At 37.0% G+C, this 13,400-nt stretch overlaps 1 long non-coding RNA gene across 2 annotated transcripts in view; it reads right to left on the bottom strand.

Annotated features, from left to right (window-relative positions):
• Positions 1-10,191: 10,191 nt before the first annotated feature.
• The window catches only part of LOC139791434 (uncharacterized), an 85,624-nt gene continuing 82,415 nt past the window's right edge, over positions 10,192-13,400 (bottom strand). For both annotated transcript variants that reach the window (XR_011723924.1, XR_011723923.1), the window contains exons 2-4: positions 12,459-12,567; positions 11,479-11,538; positions 10,192-11,267 (exon numbers count right to left, since the gene is read on the bottom strand). This is a non-coding gene — a long non-coding RNA (uncharacterized lncRNA). The remainder of the gene's footprint in view (positions 11,268-11,478; positions 11,539-12,458; positions 12,568-13,400) is intronic.

The following is a 13,400-nucleotide window of genomic DNA, read 5'->3' as shown; positions in this document are numbered from 1 at the left end:
CATTTTCTTCTGCCCCTTTCTGCCTGTTCTTGCACTCACCTGGCAGAGGGCAGAATTGAGGCTGCTGTTAGACAGGAAAAACAGAAGGGCAGCATTAATCCATGTTCAATGAAGGGCTCAAGCATCAGCACCAAAATCAGTGGGAATGTTTTCCACAAAGAGGTTGTATAGTTTCCTGCCTCTGAAGAAGTGAAGAAGGGATGCACCAGGGTAGTCATTACATCACCAATGTTATGGGCATCAAATACAGTGATGTCATCAAGTACTTCTGCGCTTTGGTTGCTTGTGAGAGAAACTTAAATAAATTAAGAGAGAAGTAGTCACCTTTAAAGACCTCCAGACAGTGGTTTTCATATAAATCATGTGTCTGTACCCCCTGAGCCTAGGATTCTAAAAGGCCTAGAAAAATTCAGTCTTGGTGGATGGTATATCTGGTTCCTTGGCAATGAGTATTGGGAAGGTGGACTGGTAGAAGGCAGGTGAGAATCTCCACTAAAACAGAAGAGGGAAGAGTACCGAGAAGCAAAAAATTTGCACTGTGTATATAGCAATAAGCATAAGGATGGCCCATGTGATACACCATAATTAACCATATTTTAAATAGAGTACAGAAAACCTTCAGAATGTAGCATATGCAGTCATAATGCCTTAGTCTAGCATACATGTTTAGCTTTGCTATCTCTAGCTGTTGAAAACAGCTTAAAATGTAACTAGATTTAGGAAAATCAAATATGTTGATACTTGCCAAATTATAGCTTTAGTCACCACAGTGAGCCCATTGGAAATTAATTCTGCAATTTTTATTTCATGAAGGGTATTGATTTCTTTCAAATCTCCACATATGAGTGATGCTAGCTAGAAAATAATTTTAAAGGTTCAGAAAACTGATTGGCTGGATTTACAATGTTTTAAATTTGACACTAGTTCTTTCTCATTGAGAGTCATTCTTTAACTCCCTCAGTCACTCATCAGTCCTCCTGCTGGGAACAATCTCTGCCATGGCTGTGGGGGACAGCACCAGATCTGAGCATGCTGAGCTTTGACACTATCACTGACAGGTTTGAGTAGACAATCTGCAAAACCTTGTAAATTCTTAGGCCTATAGCCTGACTTGGGTCATTTCTAGCTGCTCATCTGTGCAAAAACTCCCCTAGTTATTACACTAATGACATTTGATACAGAACCTTTCATCATCAGAAAGCAGCAGGTTAGCCTCCAAATGGGTGAAATGCATGCACATAGAGTAAGCAGAAGTCTTCCTCACTCCGTATCTGTTCTCACAATTTCATGACAATCTGAATTGTATCCCTTGCTGCATGACAGCCCATAGGACTCTGCTTGGTGACAATCCACAGCTCTGCTGTAAGCCACCGTGCTTCACTGCTTCCCAGAATTTCCTGTGGAGTTCAGCTTCCATCTTCTGTGCATGTCTTCATGTGCTGAATATATTACTGTCATGTAGACAGTAATAATACCAAGACAAGCTTCTAAGGATGTAATTGCACTGCATATCTTATGTTAGATGTTTAAGGTACCTAAACCAAAAGCTTAGCCTCCCTGTGTTTATCTGTTCAGTGCAGAGGAAAAGGCTTTTATGAATATCAGTTCAGGGCAGCATCCTAATTTAGGAGGATCCTTAGGGTTAGGTGATGGTTATAACTCTTTCTTTTTTTTTTTTTTTTTTTTTTTTTTTTTTTTTTTTTTTTCTGCATTGCATGGAAAACTGAAAAAAACCTGTCAGATAATAAATAAAAAAAAATGTATAGGTTGGTGGTCATTAATGGTACATGTTGTAATAGGGCACAAATCTTTGTATTCCTATAGAGCTGCAAGGGGTCTAAATATGCCCTAATAACAATAGCACACTTGGCAATTTAATGTTTTCTGAGTGCTTTACATAATTTTTTTTTGCCAGGGTAGATTTCATAATTGCAATAGTTACAGTCTTCTAGTTCCTAACATCACAGTTTTTGACACTAATATGTTATGATATTCTTTTCACGGCTAACTAGCACTGCACAGTCAGTATTCATTCTGTATGAACTAATGCTACATTACAGTCTCATATAGTAGGAATTTTACTGTCAGGCACTGATGAATGCTGATTGTCAAACATTTCATTAAATTCAATACATATCTCATGTAACTCGAATATAAATGCCATATCTAAATCTAAACTTTTCAAATCTGTTTTATAACTCTCAGCAGTGCTCTTAATATCAGGTATCAGAATACTTGATATATAAGGGAATTAACAAACACATACTTTTCCTGCACATTTTGTTTCAATGAAAGGTTTTCTTTTCTTCAGCTTCTTGCTTTGGAAATTAAAGCTCCATGAAAGCTTAGTCTAGTACATTAGTCAGTTCCCTGAAGTCTGATTATGAATCAGTTTCTATCTTACTGGGAGGACATTCTTTGTGTCAGCCAAAGTACACATTTCAAGTGTCAAGCTTTTCTTCTTTTAGCCCTTTGACATGTTAAACAACATAGAATTCAGACAGCAGTGAGTAAAGTGTCTTTTAAATTTCCATAGCAGAACTGGCTTATATCTTGCATTCAAAATGATCCTGTCAAACCCACGTGCCTTTCTATTGCCCAGCTGTGATTGTCACAGACAAAAGTCTAAAACTCATACAGAGTCATAAAGCAATACAAGGTGAGATCAATGTTAATGTTTGTCCTTTGTTCCATTTGTAACCTTCAATGTGAAACACAAACTCAGCATGTGTATGTCAAACAAGACACATTTATCATACAATCAGTTAGAAAATAGGTATCTCTGGAGGGATTCACTCCTTGATCCACCATATTTCTTAAAAGGAAGAAAAAACTCCTGTCTCACTGGAATGAAAGTAATGGGCATGCCATGTGTATTTGCAGTTATACACAGAGTGGTTACAATTTGAGAGCAGAGAAGGTAGATGAAAAAGTGTGAGATCTTCTCACATTCACTCTCACAGCTTTAATATATGCTGACTATTCAAAATTGTAGACATTAATTGATTGCTCCTTTCCTAAAGGCTTTTATGCCCTTTCTATTACCTAATTGTCTCTATCTAATGCATTTGAGGCTAGTGCAGTAATGTAAGAGAGACATAACTCTTCTCAACTCTTCCAGCTGCTCAGAATAATTAGTTTGGGGAATGTTGCTGATCCCTGGGTCTAGCCTTTTGCAAGTAGATGTTGTTCTCTACTCTTCTCTGTTGTTCTCTTCTGTTCTGCAGGAGGCATTTCTGAGGTAGAAATGGACTGTAGATGAATAATAAATAAAAAGTAACAATTTGCTCGTGTTTCCAATGAAAACGAAGAATAGCCACAGGGAAGCTGCTGTTGTTACACTGAGGCTTTACCATTTGTTGGGACAACTTTGCTCTCAGTTGTTTCCTTAAGAAGGTGGTTGTTTTTCACCACTGACCACTGTGTTTCTTAGCTTTCAAAACTGTCACTGTGTGACACAAGAAATTGTACTTCTCATTACAACTTCAGCATCAGTATATACTAAATGTTGGAACTGACAGTCAAATGTATGTCATGCTTTTTCAGTTGGGTATGGGAGCTCATAATTAATGATAAACATTATGTTAAACTAGGCTGTTATATAGATTGGCCTTTCTTGTACCTGGAAGGAATATATATACTAAAAGAAGATTTTAGAGTGAAGTCTGCTGCTATTCATGGAAATAAAAAACTACATTACAATGAAATTCACCTGCAGAGTGCTTCCTAACATTAGGACATATCTATCAACAACTTTTGTTAAATTGGAAAGGGTATGAGAGTGTGTATTTGAAAATACACAGCATTGCATGCTTCAGTGAATGAAACTTTGCAAACTCAGGGAGTCTTGAGATTACTTATATACCTAGGTATGTTAATGTAAGAAATGCATTAACAACAAAGTATGAAATACACTCTTAGTTCTATCTGCCACTGGAATATTATAATGATAATGTTACCTTTTGAATTCTCAGGATAGATAGACAGATGGATAGACAGATCAATCAAATGAGGTTTTTAAATTATTTTATTTATTTTTATGAAGTTATTTGAAGTCAGAAGCATCAAATATTTTGGGTAATCTAGTTTTATGATGGACATTTTAAGATCAATCATACAAGAGTCCTGTTATTAAAAAAAAGCTACCTTTAAAAGAACATAAATTATATTAACATGTAGATGGATACTAGGATATAAAAGATGATAACAACAGAAAATAGAGGAAACAGTGAGCATCATCTGATCCATCTCCATATCCCAAGGAAAGATTAGGTTACTGTTAATAGATATTGCTGAAATGCCACTGTAAATCCTGTTTTCCAGGACTGGCTGTATCTGACTTCTTTCTTTTGGTCATCTTTATATATATATATACATACATATATATATATATATACACATATATATAAAATCTTTTATATATATACTTGGTCAAGGAAAGGATGACAGACAAAGACCAATCCTGGGGCTAGAAGCTGTTGAATTTTTTCAGCATAGCTTTTCAGGTTTGTAATTTTCTAAGTTTCTTTCGATGAAGCTAAGAAAAAAAATCAGTACCCCAGTGTCATATATATGCTGTAGTAGTTCTTCATGGTCCAACCTTGACATCTGCAAAGGAAAGATACTTTTCTGATGACCCTTTTTGACCTGTATTTTCCCCACTGTCTCAGTAGCATCTTCTGTGTCTGTCAGAGAACTATGATTTTTGCCAAATGAGAATTTGTGGAGTCAGGGAAAGGAAGAAGAGGCTGTGTTATGGTTGCAGCTGCCCACAGGAGAAGGAGAAGGAAGACATTTGATGAGAACAATCTCTTCCTAACTCTTGGGTGAAGAGTAGCTCTTTCTGCAAACAACCATGCAAGAAGAAGAAGCTATTTACCTGGTTCATATGATTTTGCTGCTTGACCAGTGGTGGGTTGTTTGTTTTTTTTTTTTTTGTTTTTGTTGTTGTTGTTGTTTGGTTTTTTGTGTGTGTGTGTGTGTTTTTTTTTGCTGTTTGTTTTGGGGATTTTTTGTTTGGTTGGTTTTTTGTTTTTGGGTTTTTTTCAAAAGCTATTAAAGTCCAAGTGCAGCCTGTATCCTGGTACATACAAGTCTATGCTAGCATCACAGTAGAAAACACAGATACTTGGGCTGCTCTTCTTCAGATATTCTTGAATTATAGACCATATCATTAAAGCAACAATGACAGAAAAAAGATAAATGAAAGAAAATACACTACTTAATGGAGTTTTAGTTAGACTACCAAATAATTTCTGTAGGTTTGCTAATGTTTATTTAATCAGAAGTATAGGATATGCCAACAAAAAATACAAACATAAACATGTATATGCATGCATACACATACACAGAGATTCATTCTGAAAAATATCACTGTTATGGAACCAAGTTTTCTTCTTACTCTTCTCCTGATGGGGGCTGACAAGAAAGCTGGAGAGGGATGTTTTATCGTTCTATGTAGCAATAGGACAGGGGGTAATGGCTTTAAACTGGGAGAGGATAGATGTAGGCTAGGTACTAGGAAGAAATTATTCACTGTGAGTGTGGTGAGACACTGGCACAGGTTGCCCAAGGAAGTTGTGGCTGCCCCCTCCCTGGAAGTGTTCAAGGCCAGGTTGGATGGGGCCTTGAGCAACCTGGTCTTGTGGGAGGTGTCCCTGCCCATGCAGGGGGGTTGGAACTGGATGATCTTAAAGGCCCCTCTCAACCCAAACCATTCTTTTGTTCCTTTCTGGAATTATTGTTTTCTCTTTATTTTCAGATTTCAGTTGTTTCAAATGATTGGCTTTTATTTTAGGTGGAAAGTGAAGGGCTCACTCTGTTACCTGAAACTGTTTTTGCAAGTGATGAGGCAACTTTTTTATAAAAATGTATTTGCAAGACAAATGTGGAAAGAATTTGTCTTAAAAAATCCCATTATTAATATGTTTATTTCATAAATTATAAAATTATGAGTTGCCATATTTTAAGTCCAGGAGGGAGAAGAGAGAGACTAAATTTATAAAAATGTGAGATGGCTTAATGAGGTGGAGGTAACTATGAAATGCCTAAAGGAATGTAAATATGGAATAACTTTATTTTTCAGTTACAGCTATAGAGCTTGCCAGTTTCTTTGCTGTCATCTTACATTGATGTGTGGAGAGTATTAAAGATGTCCCAAAGGTTTATCTTTAAATAGGAGAAGTAAATATGCCATCCCAGATTTTCTCTCTCACTGTATAAGCAGAAAGCTACTTTCCTTTAATTGATTACGTTAGAGGTCAAGACTGGGTACCAGAAGAGACAAGAGAATTATCAGGGAGCAAGAAAAGGTATCTGGCAGATGTGGAATAATTCTGGAAATGTTTTTAGACAGCTGTATTTCAGGGTTTTATCTTTAAAAATCTTTATACACATATGTAACTACATCCATACTTTATTACACTGGTGTGTATCAGGTTTCACAGTAGTTTTTCATCTCTTACTAGAGCCATAGCATTGGGGTATAGGATTCTGACACTTGCAAATCAGATTTCTGTATTACTGTTTTGGTGAAAAACACTAAGACTGCTCACAGGCAGTCTGTAAGACTCAATGAAAGATTTCAGACCCTTGATTATGCTTGACATTTCATCTGAGAATAAATTTCAGATCAAGTCTATATCTTCAATGTCGAGAACTCTTTTTTTCTTGGTGAAAACTTATTCTGATGGCTACAAGAAGAAATTTTGTTGATCCATTTCAGGCTAGTTAAAAGTTAAAGTTAGGGCTCGAAGTTATTTCAGTGTTTGTGCATTTGGGGGGAAAAAAAAAAAAAAAAAAAGGAAGAAAAATAACCACTCAAGTACCTCTGGTAAAATTATATGGATTTATGAGTGGAAAAAAAATATCTTTTTCTATGTTCTTGAGCTTTGGGGTAACCAGACAAAGAGACTTTCTCTATTCACGAAACAAATATTTTCAAAGAGCACTCAAGCTAAGAGCCCTCCATTTAGATTCCCCGTGAGTCATATGTCAGTGCGTGGTCAGACTGTACCGAGGTTTCCTGCTCTTTTATAGTAGATCAGCACAACACAGTTCTGTGCTTGATAACTACAAACAGGTAGCTAAAGAAGAGAGCAAGATACTCTAAGGAACTTGGTAAAATGGGTACATTTCTGGAGATGAAGTGTGGCAATATGTGCTTTGTGATTTGCCCTTCATTTCTGTGCCTCCTTTTCCATTCCCTCCAACTGCACCATGGATCTTCCTTCTCAAGAAGCACTTGTACAGAGTAATTTTGCCAAGACCACTGAAGAGCTTTGTATTATGTAAAAATATGCCAACCCACTGGTTTCAGAGAGGTTTGATCCAGCCTCAAATATTATCTCCTAACTTGCACATTTTAACGAAAGCATGAAAAATGCGTGGAAAAATTAACGTTGCATTTTTCCTGGTACAGTTTCCAATAACTTTTAAACATTCACCAACTTGGAAATTAATAGGAGTACTAAATTAGTTTGAGTAGCAAGTTTATTTAGAGCACTATAAAAATTTGCTGAGGCTAAATGTGAAATGTTCAAAAGGTTGACAGCAACATCTTTGCTATATGAAGTTAGTATCTCATTACCCAAAAAATCCCGTATTTGGGTAACTGGTGACCATACTAACATTTGGATACTCAGGGTTTGTTTTTTTTTTAAGTTTTTGAAGGTGAGACAAAGAAATGGACCCAAGCTTAAGAGGAGATTCAGCAAAAATATAAAGCAACGAGTCCAGGTATAGCAGGTTTGCATTACTTAAAGTATTATTAATTAAAATAAAATTATTTTATAAAATACATTATTAATTATAAAATTTATATTTATAATAATTTAATAAGAAAAATAAATGTTAATACAAAAGCAAATTTATTAGAAGTTAAAATAATAATTTAATTAGATTAATGAATAAGAGAATCCCTCTAACTGCTAAAGAAAAGAAATGTTGATCAAAGAAGAGATTTCATAAAATTGCTGAAAGGAGGTAGGATCTGATTCCTCTACAGTGCTCACACACATTTCCAGGATAATAAATCCTTAAACACAGAGAAAGTGATGTATTAGAGAGTGTCAAAATTATCATTTGTCCCAGACAAGCTGGTAGTGAGCATGCATATGTTATTAGTATGTGGCCTGATATAATCTCTGAAAAATGACTCTGCAAGCACAAAATCACTCCAGTAACACATCTTTAAATAGTTTTTCCTATGCTGTAGTTGACAAGGGCAAACTTTGGATCACTAAAAAAATACAAGAAAACCAGCAAGGGAGTAACAGTGTGTTCATACAAGAAATAGTCTTAAGAGAAGATTCTCTTTTATTCTTAAGAGTGTTTTCTATACTCAACAGTGTTGCATGAAAATATTCAGCATTTAACCAAATTCATCCCAAATTTAATGTAAGTCATAATAACCAATAGCATAAATATAATAAACAGAGCTAGATGAGAAAGCACAGGTTTGTTTTACAGTAGGTTAATTTATTTTTTTTTAATTTACAGAAATATAAATATAAAATTAGCACAAGCCTTTTGTGATTGTTTTTTCCCTTTATTATATAGTCATAGATCAGACATTTTTTTCTGCAAACTCTAAGCAATGTCCCAGGGCAGAGCATTCAGCTGGAACACAATAAGGTTTGTTTCCAAAACCACTTATGTTTGCAAGCCCACTAAGGGAAAACGAATGCTGGAGAAGGGTTAATGACAGACTTGTCCAACTTCTTGCAGTTAATGGGTTTTTTTCTGAAAACTGTGCTTAAGAGTGTACCATAATGATTAGAATATGAATGGCTTTCCTAAATCAAAAAAAAAAGAAAGATTAAAAACTTTTGAAAATACAAACCCAGAACCATTTAAATACAGTTTGACATTTTGTTTTTAATTTAGCCAAATATATTTAAAAGGGTTACACAGCAAAAAAAAAAAAAAAAAAAAAAAGGAAATTGAAACTTTGCTTTGGACTGAATTAAGCACTGAATTGAAAACCTTTCTGGGGCCTTTCATTCCAGTGAGATAAAATTAACATTTTGTTTCAGATTTATCAGAAATTCACTTTCTGATTTTTTTTTTTAAATATATATATACTTTTCCCTCCATTATTTTCATGAGGAAAATAACTTTCCCTTAGATGATAACCCCCAGCTCTAGCTCTACCATGCCTACTGCTGATCCATGGGGGGGAGGGTTACAGCAGAAACGATTCACAGTGAAAAACAGGATTGACCTAAGTTTTTCTGGGCTTGTTGGCACAGATCTCCACGTTAACATGATGACATTAAATATCGGAGGAAAGGGAAGGAGGAAGATCCAGCTGGAGGGGTTGTGAGGGGAGGGGGAAGGGGACTAGAGCATCAGCAGCTGTCTAGAAGATGGCAAAGCAAAACAGCAGAAAGGTTTCAGCATTGGGGGAGAAGCAAGGAGGCTGCCGGGATGAAAGGGGCAGCATCCAGCACTGGGAAGATCTGGAGAGCAAGCAGTGCTGGGTCAGAGGGGGCAAGACAGGGCAGGCAGCAGTGAGGCTGGCTCCAAAAAGATTGGGAGCTGCTGATCTGCAAGAAGCAGCTGGAGGTGAGATAACAGCTGCTCCGTGGCAGAGGGCAGATATCCATCAAAACTAACAAGTTGCAGAACTAATTAAATTCCCAGCTGCTTTTAGGCAAAGGAGTAACAACATTAATTAGGATGGCTTTTTCCCATCTTCACTGGTCAGAGGGCACTGCCCTTTTGTTTTGCATACAGATTGCAGTATTTGAAACCATCTCTGCTATCTCAGGAGGAAATAAATGCTTTAAGAAAAGGAGACTGGAAGTGTGCAATGTTATGAGCATGACACACCAGTATATATGTTAGAAGAATGTTTGGAATTTTCAGTGCCAAAAGAATCCTGGCATTGGCAATCACACACAAATCTCTTCTTCTCTTGGCATTATTGTTTAGTTTTGGGTTTTGTTGTTTTGTTTTTTTCCCCCAAAGAAATCCACAACCAAAGCTAAAAAGTTAGACATAAAATTGAAAGTTTAGACATTAGGAAAAAATGTATTCACTACGTGGGTGATGAGACTGCTACAGCTGGAAGTAACATTAAATTATTTTTGGTTTTGATCCACGAGAACAAAGTTTAACCAGCAAGGGTCGGGTGCAAGCATAAACTTGACAACTGACAAAGCACAAAATGATAGAACCCCATGAAGGTATGGCAAATATGTTGCCAGAAAAAAGATGGGGAAGGGAAAAGGAGAACATACAAGAAAAGAGATACCTCCAGGGGCCCAGCTGTCCAGCAAGTTTGTTGTTCAAGATGGTGTTCTGATCCTGGATGGGACCCGATGCAAGATGCTGGTAGGTGAAGAATGGGGGCCTCCTTATTTGCCCCTAAATTCCTGCAGTTCCAGCTCAGTTTCTTTGTTCCCCAAGGAAAGGGGAAACTCCCCCCTCCTGACCTGTTGGTCAGCTGCAGCAGGAGCCGGGTGTCCTCCTCAGTGCAGCATTAGCAGAAGGATCAGCCCAGGTGCTCCCCCTGCCATAGTTGAAGGTGGGCTCGCCTGGAGGGATTTCCATCCAGCTTGTTGCTGGCTCCTCAGCTAAGGTGCTCCATGACTGACAGAGTCATTGGAGGCTGCCCTCAGGAATGTCTCCTTGCAGGTGGTCATTGTCACATCCTCAAGAAGGGGGTATGAGGGGGTTGGGGGGCTCTCCACCTAGTTCTTTTCTCCTTGGAGGCTGTCAATCCTAGCTCTGCTCCTGTCACCTTTAATTCACTTTAAAATGGTCTTTTCAGGCAAAGAAAATCCCAATTGGTGGAATCTCACAGAGACACTGGATGAGGTTTCTCAGGGAAGTTGTGACCGGTTCCTCCCTTGAAGTGTTCAAGACCAGGTTGGATGCAGCTTTGAGCAGACAGTTTGGTGGGAGGGGTCCCTGCCCAGGCACTGGTGTTGGAATGAGATGATCTTTAAGGTCCCTCCCAACCTAAACCTTTATGGTTAATTCCAAGGGTTACTATCTATCTAATTTTGAGTACTGTGTACCACATAGCCAAACAATGACAGGAACAAGATCATTATCAGACAGTAAAGCATCTGAACATTCAGGTTATAGAGTCCAATTTTTATTTTCTTTTTTGAATTTGGCTCAAGAGTACTTACATTTTAACTCAATAGTAGCACATCTTCAAGAAGAGAGCACTCATCATGTTCATTAACCAACAGTCCAGTTGTTCAGGCAGTAATCTTTGAGCAGGTTTGGAAAGTTCTCCTCTCTAACACCATCTTCAAATTAGAAGCGGAACAAAACCCAGCTCTTATTATATCATATTTATTATATTATTTCCTGCTTAGTTATTTTATTAGAAGATCTAAGCAATCTTTGTTTGTAGGTATTACAGTTTGAAAAGATAGCAGGATATCAATGTAATTCACAGATCTTATAATCATGAAGAAACTAAAGATATGAAACTAATTTATCTTAGAGCAGCTTTACCTCTGTAACATTAATCAGGTGGATTGAATTCAGGTGAAAGTGTAATACCAAGTTCAGTTTCTGTTAAAAATAAAACGCAATTTAATTGCTTATTCTGTTCTACCCGTTTATGCTTTTGATACATAGAAATTAAAGGTGCCATGAAATTACAGCATATTAGTGTCAGCGTGAAGCTGTTTACATCTACCCTTTGCCTTGGTTGCAGGCTCTATATAGCCTGCTATATAGAAATATAGCAGGCTCAAGATTTGATGAGTAACACCTTTATTATGCCAGCTGACTAGAACTAAATTAGAACGTTACACCTCTGGCAGAACACATGACAGCTGCATGAACATAAAACGAATTCCTTTCATGAGTATATTACAACTAATGACATGTGAATTCATATTGATCAAACCCTTCTTATGTCCAAGTTATTTGTCAGCTATTCAGAATACAAGAGGTACCAGCTCATCTAGTTACCCTTGAAGTGGTAATTTTGGATAGGCTTGTAAGAAGCAATAGCAAGAAGAGGCAACAAAATCGATACCTTATATACATAATCTTATATCACAACTGCATAATGGCAAAGTTTTTACAATTGAACTTAAGGTTGGTTCAAGAGTCCCAGGAACTTCCAGTGCCTTTTATTCACTGCTGACCCTTTTCTTTCATTACCTATTCAGACCTATTCAGGTCCAGCCTTTCTCCAGGCTTTACAAATAAGGCTTGAAGTCTGACTGTAGTTTTGTTCCATAGTGCTGCACTTCATGGTGCATTTGCATAGCATCCACTCTGGTGGCAGCTGAGCCCATCATAGATATTAATGACAGTTATCCAAAAGGCATCTTTCTGAAGAAAAGAACGTTTTGCTTTTCAACGGAGATACATTTTTTGTGTCCTGATTAATGAGGGGGACCCACATTGCTCAGGACTTAAGAAGGGCAATATTATCCTTGTCTGAAAGGCCATATACAGTACACATAATCTAGCATTACCTCTGAGGAGCTAAACACAAGTGCTCTCCATTTGCACTCACAAACCAGCATCCTTTGTCATCTCAGCTTTGATGAGTCTGACAGGTAAGAGGAAGTGAAATAGTACAAGCTGTGGAAATAACAGAAACAGGAAAATAGCCTTTATCTGGTAGAGCCTACTGAACAATATTCCCCAATTGATTATGAGTAGCTCTCACTCCCCACTGGCATTTTTTATTGGCATTTATTCTTGGTCAGATTTACTTTATCATGAAGAATTACAAAGTACTTATAAATGGGAGAATGCACTCTTTTGAACACAAAAACATTGTTTTATCTGGATTACAAGACTGCTCATCAAGTTCTACCGATTTCCTGACATGCATATTGACAAAGGCAAATCACTGGCTTCTAATGTATTTGGTATTAGGCAAACATAATAAGAAATAACCTTACTTCCAAGGAATGTGCAGGCCAACCTTCTATTTAAAGTGAAATTAATTATCCTGTACAGAGAATTTACAGGCTTGGAATGAACCTCTTCAAGTCCTAGAGATTGTGCTGGGGCACCTCCTTTTACAAGCAGAGCCATGAGACTGAAGAACTGCCTGTACAACAGGCTCACTTCTATATAGAAGATTGTTCTTGCTTTTGTCTTCTGCTAAAAGAGGGATGCCAATTAGAAGATTTAGCAAAAAGGAGGATGCTGCTTAATGATAATCCAATTAAAAGGCAATAATGGCTGAACTCTGTTCTGCAGCATTTCCATTTACTTAAAGGCTGACTCCAGCCTGATATTTAATTAAAACTCATCATTTTTATATTCAACATTACACTGGAAATCTATTTTATTGAAATCAATGTTTTCCAGTTTGTAATATTATATCATTTTAATTCATTGATATGAATAAAAATATCAAATTGGAACCCATGCACAAGTAGACTTTTAAACAAAGAACAATG

The sequence above is a fragment of the Heliangelus exortis genome, chromosome 1 (assembly GCF_036169615.1).
Source record: "Heliangelus exortis chromosome 1, bHelExo1.hap1, whole genome shotgun sequence".
In the NCBI taxonomy this organism is placed as follows: Eukaryota; Metazoa; Chordata; class Aves; order Apodiformes; family Trochilidae; genus Heliangelus; species Heliangelus exortis.
Note: the sequence above shows the minus strand (reverse complement) of the source record. Positions and strands in the feature narration are given on the sequence as shown.